A 17,363-nucleotide genomic window follows, 5' to 3' on the forward strand; every position below is an offset into this window, starting at 1 on the left:
GCGGAGACTTTTTGCGTTTTATATGTTTTGTTATGGGCATATTTGCAATTCTTTTTACAGATATGCTTCGGCTTTTACAATTGTAATCCTTGTCGTGCTCTATGGCGTACACATGTTTCTCGCCACTAGCATTTCTGCCATTCTTTCGCCTAGGGCGTAAGGTTGTTGCATTGCACAGATGTCTAAAAATGATCATTTTTACAGACGCACCGCAACTCAGCTGCTCTGCGCCTGCGTCCTATTGTCTAGCTCCCACCGCGCCACTGACTCCGCTGACTATGACAATGACACCAGATTAGAAACCAGATCACTTGGAATCATTAGGAAGATCAGAACGACAGTACGCTACCTTCATGCATGTCTAGCCACGTAGCTTCCAAAACACTTTGCTGGAACCTCACATGATATTTTAAGGCTTCCTGAAATGCATTGGTGTCTACGTATTGAGCGTATCCTACATGGTTTTATTGCAACAAGCCACGGTGGCAGTGTGGAAAAGCCTGACCTATTCCACGAGTATCTCAGAAACTGCTGCATGCTTTTAATTTTGAGGTATGCTAGTAACAGTACTCTAAAGTACCTGTGAACTGCATTTTGTATAATGAGTTTTTTGTTCCATATAAGCCCACATCACGAAAGAGTGAGAAGCGAGATCTGGGTTCGGATTAGTAAGTAAACATACCAACAATTCCGGCCCATGTATTCCCTTGATCCGAGTGTATGCTTCTTCTCTATATTAGGTATCCTTGCTGGTTTATGTAATTCGAGGACCGTCAAGGTGTTAACAAGTAGATCCCAGTTTTGGTGATTAGCATTTGCAATTCCCCTCAAAGGCTATTCGCTGGAGAATACTGGTGTAGTAGTCAGGTACCTTAATTCTAATCCCTCTAAAACTGTTCCACACAAAACGAACGATGTAGTTGCCTTTGACGGCTATGAGATATATGGCACTTTAGAGTGCTAGATAATGCCGGCATTACGAGAGACGTGTATCTGATATTACGCTGATGCCGCATACGCACACGCTGCTGAGTGGCATTAGCGTGCTAACATCGATGTGTATTGTTAATTTACATAGAAAGCTGTGCTGCAATATATTCGAGCACTATATGCTGCATGACAATCAAAGTACTACATGTCTTTGATTAAGGAGCGATGTATTGTAGTTTTGTGCAACTTTCCTAAATGTTTGATGGGGGTCCGACAGAACTAACACGCTTTGGCAGGCCACGGTAAGGGCTCGCTACAAAGGCAGCAGTCTGTTACAACAGGTACAGATGCTGCCACCAGCCGTTTCTTCGCAGTCTTTGAAACTGTCCTGTATACACATCGGTTCTTTATGTTATATTTGACGTTTTGCGGATGCATACATTAGCTGTGACTTGGTAGCATTAGCGGGCAGATGCATGCAACGAGTATCCCATTACCCCTGAATCCTGGAACCAAACTCCGCTCTTATCATTATTGTTTCATGTGCTCCTTAGATGACAATACTACATTCGCGTCAAAGCAAGAATTTCGCTGTGCTCAACGAAGCACAATATGCGTCGTACAAGCCGCGACGTAGACAAGCGCCTGCTGCAGTACAGTTCATTCAAATACGCACTCCACAGTTCTACGGAAAATTGCAGTCTCGCGCACACGAAATTCGATTAAGTTGAGTACTCGGCTGCAACTGTCTCAGCAGCTGTACTTAGAATTCACAGCCCAGCACCCCTTTTTCATTGCTTCAAGTCCGTTTGTACAGGCATTAGCTGTTTCCGTTAATGTCTATTTTTTTGCATTGCGGTGAATACTTAGTTCTTTGCTGGCATCATGTAGAACTAGGTCGCGAAAGCTTTTTACACTTTGTGCCATTGTCCAATTCCTTGGCAATGCCTTCCAATGAATGCCGGCCCTCTTCAGTAGGAATTGGTCGAACGAAAATGTTTCGTTTCTGCTAGTGTATGGTTAGTAGTTGACTAGGTGCCCTTTGGAAACGTGTTTAATGGGTGATGAATCTTTTATCGGCAGTGCTTTGTTTTGTTTCTCTCTGCATTCTGATTGAGGTGGCGGCCTTGAACAGTTCAGCTGACGTGTTAATCAGTGAGGATCATACGAATGAGATTAAGCTCAGTTTTCATTGTCTGCGTTCTCAAACGTATTGCCGCACATCGTTGCTTGCGCTTACAAAGTAGAAATGCCTGCTGTGCATCACGGCAGGAGATGCGCACATGTTTATCGGGTGTAGCAGAGACCATAATTGTCACTGAGCTGGCGTATGTAAGCTTCTGAAGCAATGCAAAAGTTTAAAGGTGGGGCCACGATTAATACTTGAGTGCATACAAAAAGAAATGTCTCTCCGGGAACGCAGTCCTCTGCATGGTGGCTTTTTGAAGCAACTTGGACGTCATGTGCACTAAAACATAGGTTTCCTGTAATTGAGCAGGACATTCAATTATCATTAACGGTGGCGACTGCAAGCGACGATGGTACTACTACAACCATGCATGAGGAACGCAGCAGGCCTGGCGTGCCCATCTGCAAGTGACCAATTATGTATATGCTTCATACCCACCTGAAAGAGTCATGCATCACAGCAAAGTACGAAGCAAACGACAAGAAGCCAATCACGCAAAGAGGTGGCGAGGATTGTCTTCCAATCATCTGATGCAAGCCTTGACCACATTGATCTTTTTGGAGGATTGAATTTCCAGAACCTATTCGCACACGGGTACCATGGCTAGTAAGCCTTCTTACAGTCACTAATCAGCTGCACTCAAACACCATTTTGCTTCCTTGTATCCTTCAGTTTGGTGAGCTTATACACAGGATTTTCCGGGTACATACCCGTGGTACTGTATGTCCACCAAGGGCTCTTGATAGTTTCAGACACACACTAAAACTGACTTGGCTAGCGGCCGACCTCGTCAGCAGAACTAACATTGCATTCGGCCCAGCCGATCAATCTTTCCAGTGCCAGCAAACGTCTCCCGTCCCGCTGGTGCTGGCACAGTCGTGAAACACCATATAATCTGTAAAAGTAGGGAGAATCCATACTATAGCCAGCTCTTCCAACATGGTTGGTTTTGTGAAATGCCCTAATAAAAATTCATATTCATGAGTATTAATGTGCACAGCTTTTAACGTATGTAAAATACATGACGCCTAGAGCAGCAGTGGGCCATGATCACAAATTGCCACTGGTCCAAATGTAGTGTGCAAAGACTATGTCTTCCACCACAGCCTGAGTACTCAGTCCAATACTTCAACAGGCAGTAACCAGCGTTCTTTGCGAATATAGGTAGTACTTCGTCCAGTGCGTCATTATGGGCTCTCGCTTTACATTGTTTCCAGCTAAACCATACTTAAGTATGTGCAAAGCATGCTGCGAACTGTTCCATTAAAACAGGTTTAGTACAAAGCAATACCTGCCGCGAGCTCGTTTGTTCATGATTCAAATATACGCAAATACATACCAATATCCGAATGCTGCTTGTTTCAGAGGGTATGCTGCTCTACGAGTTGTCTAGCCGTGTTCATACTCACCATTAGAGTCCTCCTTCGACATGATAGTGCTAAAAATGTGTCCATGGAGACACCTATCCTGTTCCTGTGGTCAGGTGCAACAATACAAGACCAATCAATGAATAATGTTTAGTGACCTGCTTCTACGGATCTAGTGGCTTGGCTCCTGGGCTCACAAAATGGGAAGCTAGTAGCAAATGTTTGCGGTACCTATCGTTGAAGCGCCAGTTCAACCAAACATCAGGTGAAGTCCAGACTATGTGGTATGAAAGTTTGGTTGCGAGCAGGCAGCTGCAATGCATGTGAATTCAACACGAAAAAGACCATTTCCGAATGCGTACGCATCACCCTAGCTTCCTACGATCTGGTTGTACATCACTTTCATACGGCCTGGGCTACACGCACCGTTTGGTTCTTGTTGGTGCTCCTATTTTACACCTACATAGAGCTGCACGTTTGGCTTTCTTGAGTAGCTGTGGCTCCTGTATGTTCCGTCACATTTTAGGGCTTCTGCATTTCCGCCTGCAGCTATTAGTTAGCAGCTAATGGTCGCATATAAACCTTTGCGATGTCACCAAGGTGAACCTCCTTGTCAGCCGGGTACGCCGGGTGTCTCGCACTAGTTAAAAGCTCGGTTGCTCGGTGAAGAGCAATGATTGATGCATTGTGAACAGTGTGGGGCTGCTTCTGTGTACATCCACTCTTCCTATCCCCTCATATAGGAGAGTGCAACAAATATCAGCAGGCCGGAGACCAGGCATCCCACATGCAACCAACACTGCACACCTTTTGGCATATGTAGTACACTCAGTGATTGCTTATTGTGGTACACCAAGTTGGTGGGCACTTATTTAGGATACTGTTACAGTACATGCCGAAGTTTTTCTGGAGAAGATGCTCTTCAGGAACTTAGTTTGTAAGGAGCTAAAGCCGTCTGGGTAGTGGAGCTCCGAGTACATCACTGGCGTGTAAATACGCAATACTACCGCTATTTGATTTTTCTTGCCTGATAAAAAGTGTCTATACACTACCGCTTCTCTTTTGAAACCTGGCGGATATGACATTTACCAGATTATGATTGAACACCACCGCCATCTAAGCGGCCGAAGCCAAGTCTGCTATGACAACGTTCAGTGTTCCTATGTGTATAGCTGGCTACTGCGTACTACATTGTTTTTTAATGCATGCTGCATCAGAGCAGCAGGTATGACCACTTTGCGGCACCTGTAAACAAAAGTTTCGGAACTGGTTTCCGCTGGTACTTTCAACTGGCTCCGCTACTTTTCGACCGAATTGATTGTGTGGGACAGATGTGGTCTTGGCAGGTATAGGCCCTTACTTGCTGAACTGTGGCAATTCTTCTTTAGGCGTATTGCGTAGGGAATTGTTGTCGCAAAGTATCTAGGAGTGTAGTTATTTCCTTTGATACAACTGCTAGTGCTCTGTTATGATGGGTACGAGCTAGAGCATTGGCAACAGGGCCATACAATGCTAATTCTTTGTTGCGATCCTATTGGTCTGTCCCTCAATGATATACAGAAGGTTTTCGTGCCGCCTATGTAACATTCCGCAGCATAATTGTGCTCCGCCCAATCAAACACTTCAACGCCCGCCTGAGCGCTCATACTTTGAGAGGAACAAAGCTGCTTACGCCATAATCAACACATAGCAACGAAAGTGTGCCAACCCCACACATTTTGATGCTTGTTGTGCATAAGGTTCTTTCGCAGGGTGCAAGCTCATGCACGCGTTCGAGATGTGTGCCCGGAAATATACCGGATGCCTGTCTAATCGTAAGAATTTGGCAAGCTTGAGTGTTTGTGTCACAATTCCTTGATATGTACAAGAATTCATTATTGTGTCTATTAGCATTGTTGTACTTTGTACTTCCTTTTATGAGCGCATTCTTTTTGATGATTTTGTCTCGTACGCACCACTAACTCCACAACCATGCATGCTGTCTTGTGGGGCTGTCGATAAGATAAATGCTTCTGGCAAAAATATATAAAGGCACAATTTTTCAACAGGGCGTTCTACACTTGGTTAATGGGTGTTCCTCAGGTATAGCAGAGGTCATGTGGGCAAGAATATGATGTAACTGCGCTTGGCTCCAGGTGGTAGGGCGTTGTCAGAGGAACAGTAAAGCCTTGTGATTGTCCATGTGTAAAGGCCACAAGCAGTGTTCCTATATGTACAGGCAATTTTGTTACAAAGCTTTAAGACTAACCTGTCACTGGTTATTCACGATATTTGTAAAATCTTGGCGCTTACACATATGCTAGGGCACTCACGCATGTTCTCTGAGCACACTGAACCATTCGACTGCTCCTAGTGATGCAAATGTAATCAGCCCCCCCGGGATACGTTGAAAGTATGTAGCGGCTAATATATACAGTGCAGCTACCTGGCTGTTCCACACAGTGGCTAGAAAAGTAAGGGCATTATTTTTGATCAAAATGTGACAGTTGTTGCCATTTAACAGCTGTGCTTTAGGCACTCATGTAACGTGCAACGATCATTCAATAGCAGTGATGTTCAGTGTCGAGAAAAGGAGATATCAAGACCAAGTTGTGTCTGTTTGTACATACGTTCGTGTCACTGTTTTTTTTTCTGATTACCTGATGTGGTTGCGATCTGCTTAGCTCATACATGACACTGGAGGCAAATAGACATGCAAGATGTAGAGACAGTACTCTGTTCTGTTTCTCACTGAAGCTTACAATATGTATAACCGAGTCTAAACTAGAGGAAACACTGGTGGGCCCAATCCTTGAATCCCTTGCGGGGAGCCGTTATCAATGGCAGCATCTATAAGAACGACAATTAAAAGCAGCTAATCCACATTATGATTTATGCAATCTGGTCTCATAATTGTCAGTAAACTTTGTACCTACGTGTCCAGTGATTTTGGGAGTCTCGCCGAGCAATCGGCACTTACTCACACAGGGTGCCAAGACGCTACAGCACATCACCACATGACCAGGAGGTAGCTCCCGTGCTAGATGTCTTGTTCCGCCCGTCTGTTACATTCAAGAGCGTATTTACAAGACCTACTGACAATGATGAAGTACTAGTAGATGTGCAACAACACAAGAAATCTACTTAAAGATGCAACGTACCTATTATTCAACGCACGTTTAAGGCTTTTCGCAAAGCTGTAGTTGCAAACTGGTGGAATTTTTTATTATGTCGAATTCCCTCTCACCCTCTAGAATAGCTTGGTCAACGCAGGTAGCGAACTCGCTCACCGTCCACTTCGGTAAGCCTATTACGCCAAGACGTCGCTTGCCTCTACCTTAAAGAATACTGCCCCTATCTGTTTCAATGCATGTTAGTCCATTTTGTGAGAAGGACAGCAACTTTTGGTGTTCTGGGCACTACCCAAGCACACAGTTCTTGTGCTAGTCTCTACCCACTTGTCATTGTGGGCAAATGCATTGCACAAAATAATCGGGCAATTGTGCTCCTTCTCGCGCTTTCATTCATCCCTACCTCCTTCAGTATGGCATGTGCTGCACGAGTGTAGTGATAGTTTTGTACTGGCATGCACATGGTCAGTAATTCTTGCGACGTGAAACACCCACAGGTTACGCGGCAGCAGAACGTCCGTGGGTATGGAGGACTGCGGAGCTAGTACGCACTCATTCACGAATACACATTACAACAATTCTATCAGCTGCACTAATTGCTGCACAATGTATCAACAATCAGTACGAGATTTCGCTTCTTGACTGTCACCAACGGCCATATCAATGCCAAGTAGTGGGGAGGTATTTCTTCTGCTCAAGAGTATTAGGTCTTCGTGACACTCTGTGCAGCTACTCTCTTGCCCCCACGCAATCTGGTGGCTTGTATTTAGCTGTACATTGTGAAACTGCCCACATCTGCAGCTTGGACGAAAGGATGATTGATTTTCGGAATACAGAGTTGAAGGAAGCCGGGCCGCCTTTAGGCTCACCAACTTGGTAGCCTTCACAGAGTGTTTCCTGTGGGGATGCCCCATGTTCTTGAATATCAGCCCTGCGTTACATATTATGGCATTAAATATTTAAAAGCGCAGCCTAGGATGAAAAAGATCAGACGTAAGTACCGTCCAATCTGTTAAGCCTACCTAGTTGGGTGTCAACGTTTATGTTCTAACAAATTTTGCTGGAGACGCATTGTTGGAGATGCTTCCAGCAATCTGCATGACCGAGGAAAGAGAAGGCGCCACGTGTCTTTACCTTTGTGAAATAATTGTTGGGTACAACCTTTTATTGATGTTTCCTCAAAGAGCAATTGGTTTTTTATCGCTTCTGTGTCATCACTGACGGTCGAGTGTATGTGTCTTAGGCATTAGAGCTGAATCGCCGCGGAAACATGTGTGCAGATACCACAGGATTGATGTGGACATTGAGCAGGAAGTCTTGATTCGAAAGAAAACTCTGTGCCAGCTATCTGCAACGGGTGGAGGGGAAAAACTGCTGAGTGTCGTGCTTGGAGTGGATCGATAAGTGCCGCAAGACAGTGAAACATTTGAGGGCGGAGGGGAAAGAACGGTAATGCCCCACGAAAAATGAAAGAAGCCAACTATGTTATTGTTTGAAACTCTTTGCAGAAAGAGGCCTTTCGTTGACTAGCGTTGTAATAATCATTGGCCCACTAGAATGAGTGCAGTACTCATACGGACAGCACGGTACAAACTCCGAGGTCAACACGTACTGCGGTTGGGCACTTTTATATTTGTTTGGCACAATTATACCCTCATCGGAAGATTTTCTTATGCAAATTGACTTTGCTGCTTCTTACTGTGCTCGCACGAAGCTACCATGTCGGCGTTGCCACTAGGATGTGGTGGAAGAGATCACGATCAACATATCAGCACAGCTTTAGCTACTGGGGCAGTGGTTCCTGCATTACTCGGTTCTGTATGTTAAAGCTTGCCACTAGCTTCGTCAATCAGGGTTCTGTGCAAAAAGGGTGGGTAATGGGTCTTCAGCATTTAAATAGCAGAGGGGGCAAGCGGCATCACGAGTATTGTTTTTGGTAAATCTGGTCTCCAGTGCAATACGTGATTTTCCTCCCAGTAGTCAACGGTCTCTCCATTGGCTCCAATTCCAATAAGCTTTTAGCCATCATTCGAACAGGCAGCGATGTGCTTAGGCTAGATATCCAAGGCTCGCATAATCCGCACAATTATACTGCAAATGCATTTTTGACCATCCTCTTTGGGGAGAACGATCTCAATGCTAGGTGTACACGAAGCAGCGGCAACAACAAGCAGCGGTCCACATGCTGAAAATGATATCCAACGGCGTTCAGGCAAGTATGCTATCAATTTCTTGTGGATAAGCATACATAGCATCTACAATAATGTAAAACAAACGCTTACTGCCTTTTCATAGGGTAGTCAGGTGAGCCAGAGAACTCCGCAGCCGTGAATGCGGTCTGTCCGCTGGAAAGACAAGCTGTTTTGCAGGCCAATGGATGATTACCAGACTAGAATTATGCCGAAAATAAATTGGTACACTTTTAGAACATGGGGTATTTCATATATGTGCATCGATTTGCTGCAGCAAGCATTGATTGGCATGCTTGAAGGTCACGAATGCTTAGGAGGCTTCTCTTTGCACGGGGTGTATGCCAGCTATTTGGATGTATTTTTGACACAAAATGTTCTCAGCTTTCCTAAGCCACGTGTTAGTCCTTTCACATGTGTGTGCATTGACATGACGCATATACACTACCATGGGTCTTGCAGGCTTCTTGAACTACACGGTAGGAACACCAATCGAAAAAGACAGCTTTCAATGTCAAACAATTATTAGTAAATCAACCGACGTATGCGGTGTCCTCGGTACTTTTCTTTCTTATTTTACTATCGCCAGAAAATGTTGGAACTTTGCATCCACATCCGGTGTTACTAATGATACTACGAGTCACTTGGTGCTACGCAATCATTTCTCACTGCATGAGAGAAAAAGACTTGTGCCTCTAGCCTCACCAGGTCCGCGTAGCTGGCTGTAGGCCCTACGGATTCAATAATCATGTGGGTTACTTGATGATCTCGAAACGACAGACCGTTTATAATTCTCAACGGAGCACTCAGCAAGCGTGCTCGAATCAATTCTGAGTTTGGCTTACCGTGCCGACGTTCGCCGTGCCTGCCCAAAATCTTTGACAGCACGCAAGTGTCTAGTTGTCAAATACTTTGAATGGATAAATGCAGTAGGCATTCTTTACTGCCTCGCTTTTGTATGCATCTGAACGCTTCAGTGCGTGCAAAAAAACTCACTCTACCTACACATTGCACCAACTTAGTTAGGATGCACTGGTTCATGACATATGGTGCCGCATTTGTTTTCCTCTGTGCAAAGCTTAAAGCCTACTTAAGATCAGTGATATAATGAGGTTTTGCAGAGCTCATCGTCTTCGGCTTGTACTGGAGACCGCATGTTTCTACAAGTTGCTGCAGCTCTAGTCGCTGTCCGTACGTAGATCATACGCATGCGCCATAGTGTGTTAATACACCCCTTTTAGTAGGTTGCCAACATATTGTTGAGCGTGCTGGAGCGAAGATTGTTGCGGTTTGCTTCGGAAGGATGTGGGCTGCTCGCCGGTACTCTTTAGCTGTTGTTGTAGAGGGGTGTGCATGCTAGAACACGGGGTTGTTGGAGAGTTAGCTGATAGAACAAGGGTCGATTTGAAGCTCATTGCCATAGTAGTCGTATGCCAGCACGTCGCCTGTGATTGTGATGGATGTGGCGTCATGTAAACACGGGAAGCCAGCTACGAACAGTTGGAGAAGTTTTTCAAGGACTTTCTTGACTTTGGAAAAGCTCACGAAGAAAGCTTTTTTATAGGGATACTTTTGGGTGGTCACTGGCCTGTCCACGACATGTGAGTCAGTCGATTATGCTAAAGGGTGATGGCATGCAGCAGTTTCCTAGTCTGAATGTTACTGAGGGAGCAGGAGGACGACACGAAGTGAGCTACCATTTTGCATCCCACGTGTGCCACCTGTTGCACTTTGTATTCTAGTTCATTTGAATATTGTGCCTGCATACTGTATTTGGGTTATTCTTTGTGTATACAAAATGCATTATCGGTTTCACAACGAAGCTCAAATTTTAAGCTTTTGAATGGTATTCACAAGCAGAACAATTTGAGACCGGGACTGCTAATCAGCCTAAACTGCAGGTTTTGTCTTTGCAGGGGAATGGAGTAGCGGCTGAATGGACTGAGGGAGCCAATAGGTTACGCGCGGGGTGTGATAATGGAATTTTCAGTCAATGCGTTTTTATACGAGTAATATTTCTGCGTACGAAAAACCGTTCCTTTTTCGCACGTTTGTCGTATTCTTCAGGAATTTGCAGCTCCTTGGCTACACCATGGTTGATCCACCAAAAGCTATGCATCGGGTTACCAAATCGTTTTGTGGCATTGTGATTATCCGCACGTATGTCAACATAAGCCACACTATGTATCAGAACACATTCCGGCCGCTGGTTAACGGCTTCTTGTGAGCATTGCACCCTAGGAAGTCGCCGCCTGGATTCAAAATCATGCAGTGCCTAGATGTGTAAAATTGTGCCTTTATAGTTCCAGCCAAACGATTACAAAATAGTTGGAAGAACAGCCGTGGCTGTTTCAGCGTCATCAACGCTTGTGAATTTAGACAATGCACCCAGACAGCGCTTGAAATCTCAAGTTCTTGCTGGAAGAATGCAGACGTGAAGACGCGACACATTCTGTGTTCGGTTAGGAAAAGAATGCACTACTGTAGACGCACGCCTCCACACATCGGGCGCTACATGGGTCGCTGACCTGTTTTTTCCAGCTGGCAGCCTCTACAGGCAACGACATCACGCAAGCTTTCATCATCAAAGTTTAAATACGGACACAAAAGTTGCGTTGCAAGAAAAGAGGTAATTGGCTGTCTTGGATATCCGCCATCAAGCGAAAATTACTACTGGATTTTGACCCGGTTAGAGGCTGTCTAACTTGTGGGGTTCTTATTTGCTTCTGTTCTACATATTGTTGTATTCATCGTTACCTGATAGACGATACAACCAGGAGTTCTTTCTGACTGTTTTGGCATCACCTGAACGCACTTCCAAATACGGACGGTCACCTCCATGAGAAACCACGGTACACCTATCCTCCCCTCCAAACTTATTCGCTGAATGAGCCATTCTAGTGCCGAACTACCCCATGTCAATTATCTGTGTTGAAGAACAGGGCTCTCCGGTGGTGTCGAACGGTTGGCGCTCCTCTGCGTACTTGGTGGACTTTGTGACATGCATCTTTCTGTTGCTTGTGTCCTTTTTGCGCAGGGGGTAGGGACTGCTGTGCTACTTTTGTGTTTGGACACGTCATACTTCGGTTAGGGCGGAGAGCTGTGGACTTTTGTACGTAAGGCATGATGCGTGCCCTGTACCCTTAGCATTTTATGTGCAAGGTCACACTTCAGTCACAAGCGCACAATTAGCAGGTCACGGAGCACGGCGGCATAATACGGCGTTCGGGATGACATTGGTGTGAGTAGCCAAGGTTTGATTTGTTCCATTGCGTGTTTGAAACCAGGGTGTTTGCATGTTCCGAGAACTGATGGCTAAATTCTGTGAAACTTGCGAAACGTTTTGCGGTAGTAGGTGCAGGTGCTGCACCAAGTTGAGAGAAAGCACCCAACAATATGATGGGTATGAACGGGTTGCCAGTTTGTGGATTTTGTGTGTAGAAGAACAAGTGGGATTACTGCGTCACTTGCTGGCGAATCGGGATGGAGCTCTTGACTTCCGTGGTACTATCGATGCGCCAGAGGGTCTCTGGCTTTATGTCTGTACAAAGGGTCTCAACGCAGCCAATATACCCTGGGACACTCGCTGGAGCATCAACAAATGCTTACTGTTTCTACAAGCATTTCTTGTAAAACAGGATCCAGAGTACCTAGGCCTCTGAATAAAAGGCTGCCTTGTTGCTAGCTCTTCGCGCCTCTCCTTGGTCATTCCCCTTTCCTATGACTGAGTGCAGTGAGGCCGACTAGGTGCTGCACATTCAGTGTACAAATAATGAGGGCTTCCAGACCATATAGCAGTATCCCCAGGTTACGAATTTTCCCTCCGTACTCTAGAGCCTTGAAAAGCCCAAAAAATGTCGAATTGCTAATATTTAGAAGAAACCACGAAACATTACAAGAACATATATGCTAAGGGTCAACACTAAAATAGATTAATACGCTACACTGTGCGAGGGCAAAGATGAGGAATACGACACCCCGCATACGCAATATAACCCAATACCCCATGAGGATTCCCTCAAGAAGGCATATCTTTAAAGTATGCGCCTTTAGAAAATGTAAATAACCATGTAATTCCTGGGGTATTTACTATCGCATCACGCCCCCGCACGGGAATCAAACCTGAGGAGAGAGAAAAACGATACAGACACCAGGGATGCCCGCCGTGAACCAAATAACTCACACGGAGTGCATCACTTCGGAAGGATGAAATTCTATTTTTTTGTGAAAAAACAGGAAAAATCAGATTATGGACACTTGCCAGCCAGCATCAGCCCGTATTCGCTGGCGTACTGGTGCACCTAGCTCGCAGACACAGCTGACTCACCACGTGCTGACTATGGAAAAGGAGCCGCCTTCACACTGTACGATTGCGTAATCCGTTTAAACCCATTTTTGGAGAGGTGTTCCATTTTTCGTGAAAATGAGGCGGGGTTTAAAGCTAGTGCCGTGCCCCCATTGGGCTACGATAATATCCCTCTGCTTGGTTCAGTTTGTTTTTGCCGCGCTGGTGAGTGCCGCTGTTGAAGAACACAATGACATTCTTCTAAATACAGGTGTGGGCATCAGCTCTCACAAGGCTGACAGTACAAATCCGACAAGTAACCAAGCAGTTGCAAGCACCCACCTACAATTTTATCAGGGGAAAGATGGCTTTGAGGGGAAGAAAAAACTCGCGGTGGCGTTGGCAGCAGCTCTTGGAATTTGTCTGGCTACCTTCCTGCTCTTGCGATGGTCTTGAAGCATGGAAATCGCTGGCTTCGGCAAGTCTGTACATGAAGATGACCTTTCTGAAGAGGTGAGTACCACTGGTTGATATGGTCTGCTGGTATGATGGTAGCATTCTCGCAGAGAGTCGACAGGCAGCATAACTGGTGAACATCAAGGTCTTTTGGAGTGCAAGTAAGACACGGCATTGTGTTAGGCACAACTAGGGATCGACTGCAATCCATTCATACACGAGCAACCGGACAACACGGAAATGGAAAATATCGCCAGGTGCTGGGGCTAAGTTTGTGATCCAAGAGTGACAGAGTCAAAGGGGTAAGTAGCTGTGCAATTGTTTCACCGTCTGCAACACGTCGTTGCAAGGCACAATGGATCTCCTGCAAAAAAAGGCAAGTCCTGTGCATGCTAACCAACCATAGAATTGGCAAGCATTGTTCAAACTGTATTGCGTCCACGGTGCTCATTCATCTGACTCTCTGCATATTTTTAGGGGCACCTGAAAGGTTATCTTATTGCTTCTAAGTGGCGGCCTTGTACAGGGGTACACTAGATAATGAGCAGCATTATGTTAAGTGTGTCGCGATCATCCTGAATTTGAATTAACGGCGGGCCTGCAGTGCGTGTGGATCTAATTGTTCTACAATGTCGGGGAATGGACCTAAAGTTGCTGAACTGGAATTCTGGCTACATCTAGCTCATGGATGCGGCACTGGCAGTACTGGTGTGCGTGCATATTCGGACTGCTTATGCGCTGTCATGGAAAGTAAAAGTATCTGGACACCTTGAGTGGCAGACTCCTTGGCTGTTGGTATTCTCGGTACAGTGTTTGTTGGGTAAACATAAGTGAGTACTTGAAAGTTCGTTGAGCAGTGTGTCACATGGGGGCGACAGACGGTCCATTACACTATGGCATGTATTCGGCCTCGAAATACCTGGTTAACCTGCATGGCTTTATAAGTATTAACAAGCTACGTGTGCCGTTGGTCGTCCAGATGCTTGTAGGAATTGCTACCACGCCAGGTTGAGTTCTACGATGAAGACAAGCGTTAGTCGCTGATGCGGTTTCCTACAGCGCAACGCGGTGTAGTATGTATTTGCTGCAGCTAAGATTCGCTGTGGTTGATTGGACGACGCCGGAATATATTCAGCGGTGGCCGTTAAGCGTTCAGGGCCCACACAATACCACAACAGACGTGCATGTAAACTACCATTCATAGTGCCAGCCTATCAAGGTGCAGAGGCAGTGGGGGTGACGGCTGCAGCTGGAGGCAGCGCTGGATGGGTTGTAAAGCCCTTTGTGCATGGAAACCGCTGTTTGAACAGTCAGGGAATATCCCAGACCAAGCAGTATGTGTATTGCCGGGTGGACATGTGCTCGAGTCCACATCCGTTGGCACTGGGCGTTTGCGGGCTGTTTGATTGGATTGTCCTTTATGGATGTGTTTGTCATGAGTACACGGCAATGGTGTCGTGGTACGGGGACTAGCTTGGGCATTGGCCGGTGCTTTTTTCAGCATGTGGTCTACAGGCATTGAGTCAGTAATTCAATCTGTAGTGTTGCGTATAGCCTGCTAGGGTTGGATGCGATGCATGTTTGAGATCACTTTAGTGTAGGGGATTTAACGACAAAGCTACATTTTGGGAAAAAGGTGATGAGGTGTGCAGTGGTAGTGGCAATACAGGGTGAAAGGCTGGGATCTCTGCTAGCGGGTCGGAGCTCGTGTACGTGCAGCAAAAGCGAGTGAGCGTTTTGAGGGCATGCTGCCGAGCTGAGTTTGCTTTTTGAATTGTCGGAGGTAGTGCTGTGCTTCGAAGGTGGAGCGCCATTGGGGTTGACGGGTGCCCTTCGGCAGAGAGCTGGCTATGTTGTGTTGGGTAGTTTTGTGAAACCAGTTGTGTGCGTGGGGGGTTTTAGGGTTTGGCATCTTGGTCTTCACAACTGCATATGGCGCGTCGTCTGGGTATGTGATGGAGTATACAGTCGTGGGGAGTCTATGTTCACAGTGTAAGAGAGGCCTGCTTGTTGTTGCTTGAGTGTTGTCTGAGGAGATTACGGTCGTGCCTTTATGTGAGAAAGTGCTTGTGCCGTGATTGAGATGAAGCGCTCATTTTAGTAGTACAGTGCGTGTGAGTGTTTGATGCTTGCTGTGATTGGATGCAGGGAACGTTTGTATAGTGTTTTGTGTGGAGGAATGCATGGAGACGTGGCGTCTTTGAATAATGTGAATGATGTGTGGAATGGTAGTGAAGCCTTAGCATGGAGGTTTGATATTGGTGTTAAATGTGTGGGCCCGTGTGCATTCAGATGGTGTCAGTGAGAGTTTGTGGCGTATGATGTTTTGCGCGCTTGTGTTTCTGAGCTTTCAAAAGCGGTGCCTTTAATCGAAGGTGGAGCGCCATTGGGGTTGGCGAATGCAGTTGGAGGCGGAGAGGGCTAGCTCGTATTCGGTTGTTCAGTGAACATGTTTGCGTGCTTGTTGGGTGTTGGCATTTGGTATGTTGTGTGTTATGCAGAAAGCGTCCTTCCCTCTTGGCATGAGTTTGCGTCCGCCGATGCGGGTAGTGGATGTCTCCATCGTGTGTGCGCAAATGTTTCTTGATGTTTGGTCGCGGTTTGGGTAGATTGTAATCAAGCCTGGCTGTGGGTGATGTTTGAGCATCGGCAGGCACGGGGTACTCATTTAGTAGGAAAGTGCGTGTGCATGCTTGCTACGTGCAGAGATTGGATACAGGGCATGCCTGCGTGGGCACTTGCGTATGCGAGTAAATGGCGAATTCGCATGCTGGTAGAAGGGGAGTGAGGTGTGGAATGGTAGTGTAAATTCTATAGAGAAAGCAGGAGTATAATGGCTGTGTCCTGAATTAAGGAGCAGGTGGTTGGGATCGTTGTTCGCCGAGGAGCGCTAGATAATAAGGAGGCACCGTACTTAGGGTAAAGTGTGTGGAAAATTTTAGGCTTTATCAATTTTTCACAATCTTGTCTGTGACGTTACGCAGAGGCAACATTACTGAGCATGCGAGGATGGCAGGCACTTATTTGTCGGTGGACCGAGTGGGCCGGTAATTATGAAAAGGATTGCTTAATGTGCTGTCTCGTTGAATGTTTGGCTCTAGTTGTAGAGTGCGAAAGTTTTTAGGTTGCAGTGGATATAAGACTATTAAGAGAGCGGTGCATCTGCGGCAGCAGTCGGAGGGTCTGGCAGGCTCATTCAAGCTGCCATTGGTGCTTTGGTTGAGGCAAAGACGACGGTCATCAGGGGGTTGGTTCGAAAGGGGCTGTGTTAAATGAATCATAGTATGTATCTGCGAATAAGTTGAATAAAAGCCATTGCATGCATTGCTTCTTGACTAGTTGTTCTTGTTCCGTCGCAATATACATGTTCAAGAAAAGCGATTTGATGGACAATTGTCATCCTTAGCTTTCTTGCACTTCGTATACGCAGGTCCGCAGCTCAGCTGGCACACACCGATTAGAGAGAGCTCTGCTGCAGAATACCCACAGAAAGAGCGCGTTTAAAGCGCCTGCAAGAAGTGAAGGCCTTTGGCTAGTATGTCGCCCCTACCGATTTCTAGTAGTTGCCAGGAGGTTAGTTGCAAGCTCACGCGATACCCGCCTTCACGGAAGCCGTTAGGGTGTCTTTGTCGAATACACTTGTGAATATCTGGCTCTGACAGTGCCCGGTTTTGCAATGGTCTTCCAGTGCTCTTGGGAGGGCTGCTAGTTCACCGCAAAAGCAGGTACCATGGGCAATTGTTCTGAGGGAGGAAGGGCACGCAGAGGCATGCGGACCCGCTCCTGCAGGGCCGTTAGAAACCGTGTGAAGTGGTTTGGCCTAGCTGTCTTTCGAAT

Source organism: Cyclospora cayetanensis, unplaced genomic scaffold (assembly GCF_002999335.1).
Source record: "Cyclospora cayetanensis isolate NF1_C8 unplaced genomic scaffold, CcayRef3 CcayRef3_contig_60, whole genome shotgun sequence".
Taxonomy (NCBI): Eukaryota; Apicomplexa; class Conoidasida; order Eucoccidiorida; family Eimeriidae; genus Cyclospora; species Cyclospora cayetanensis.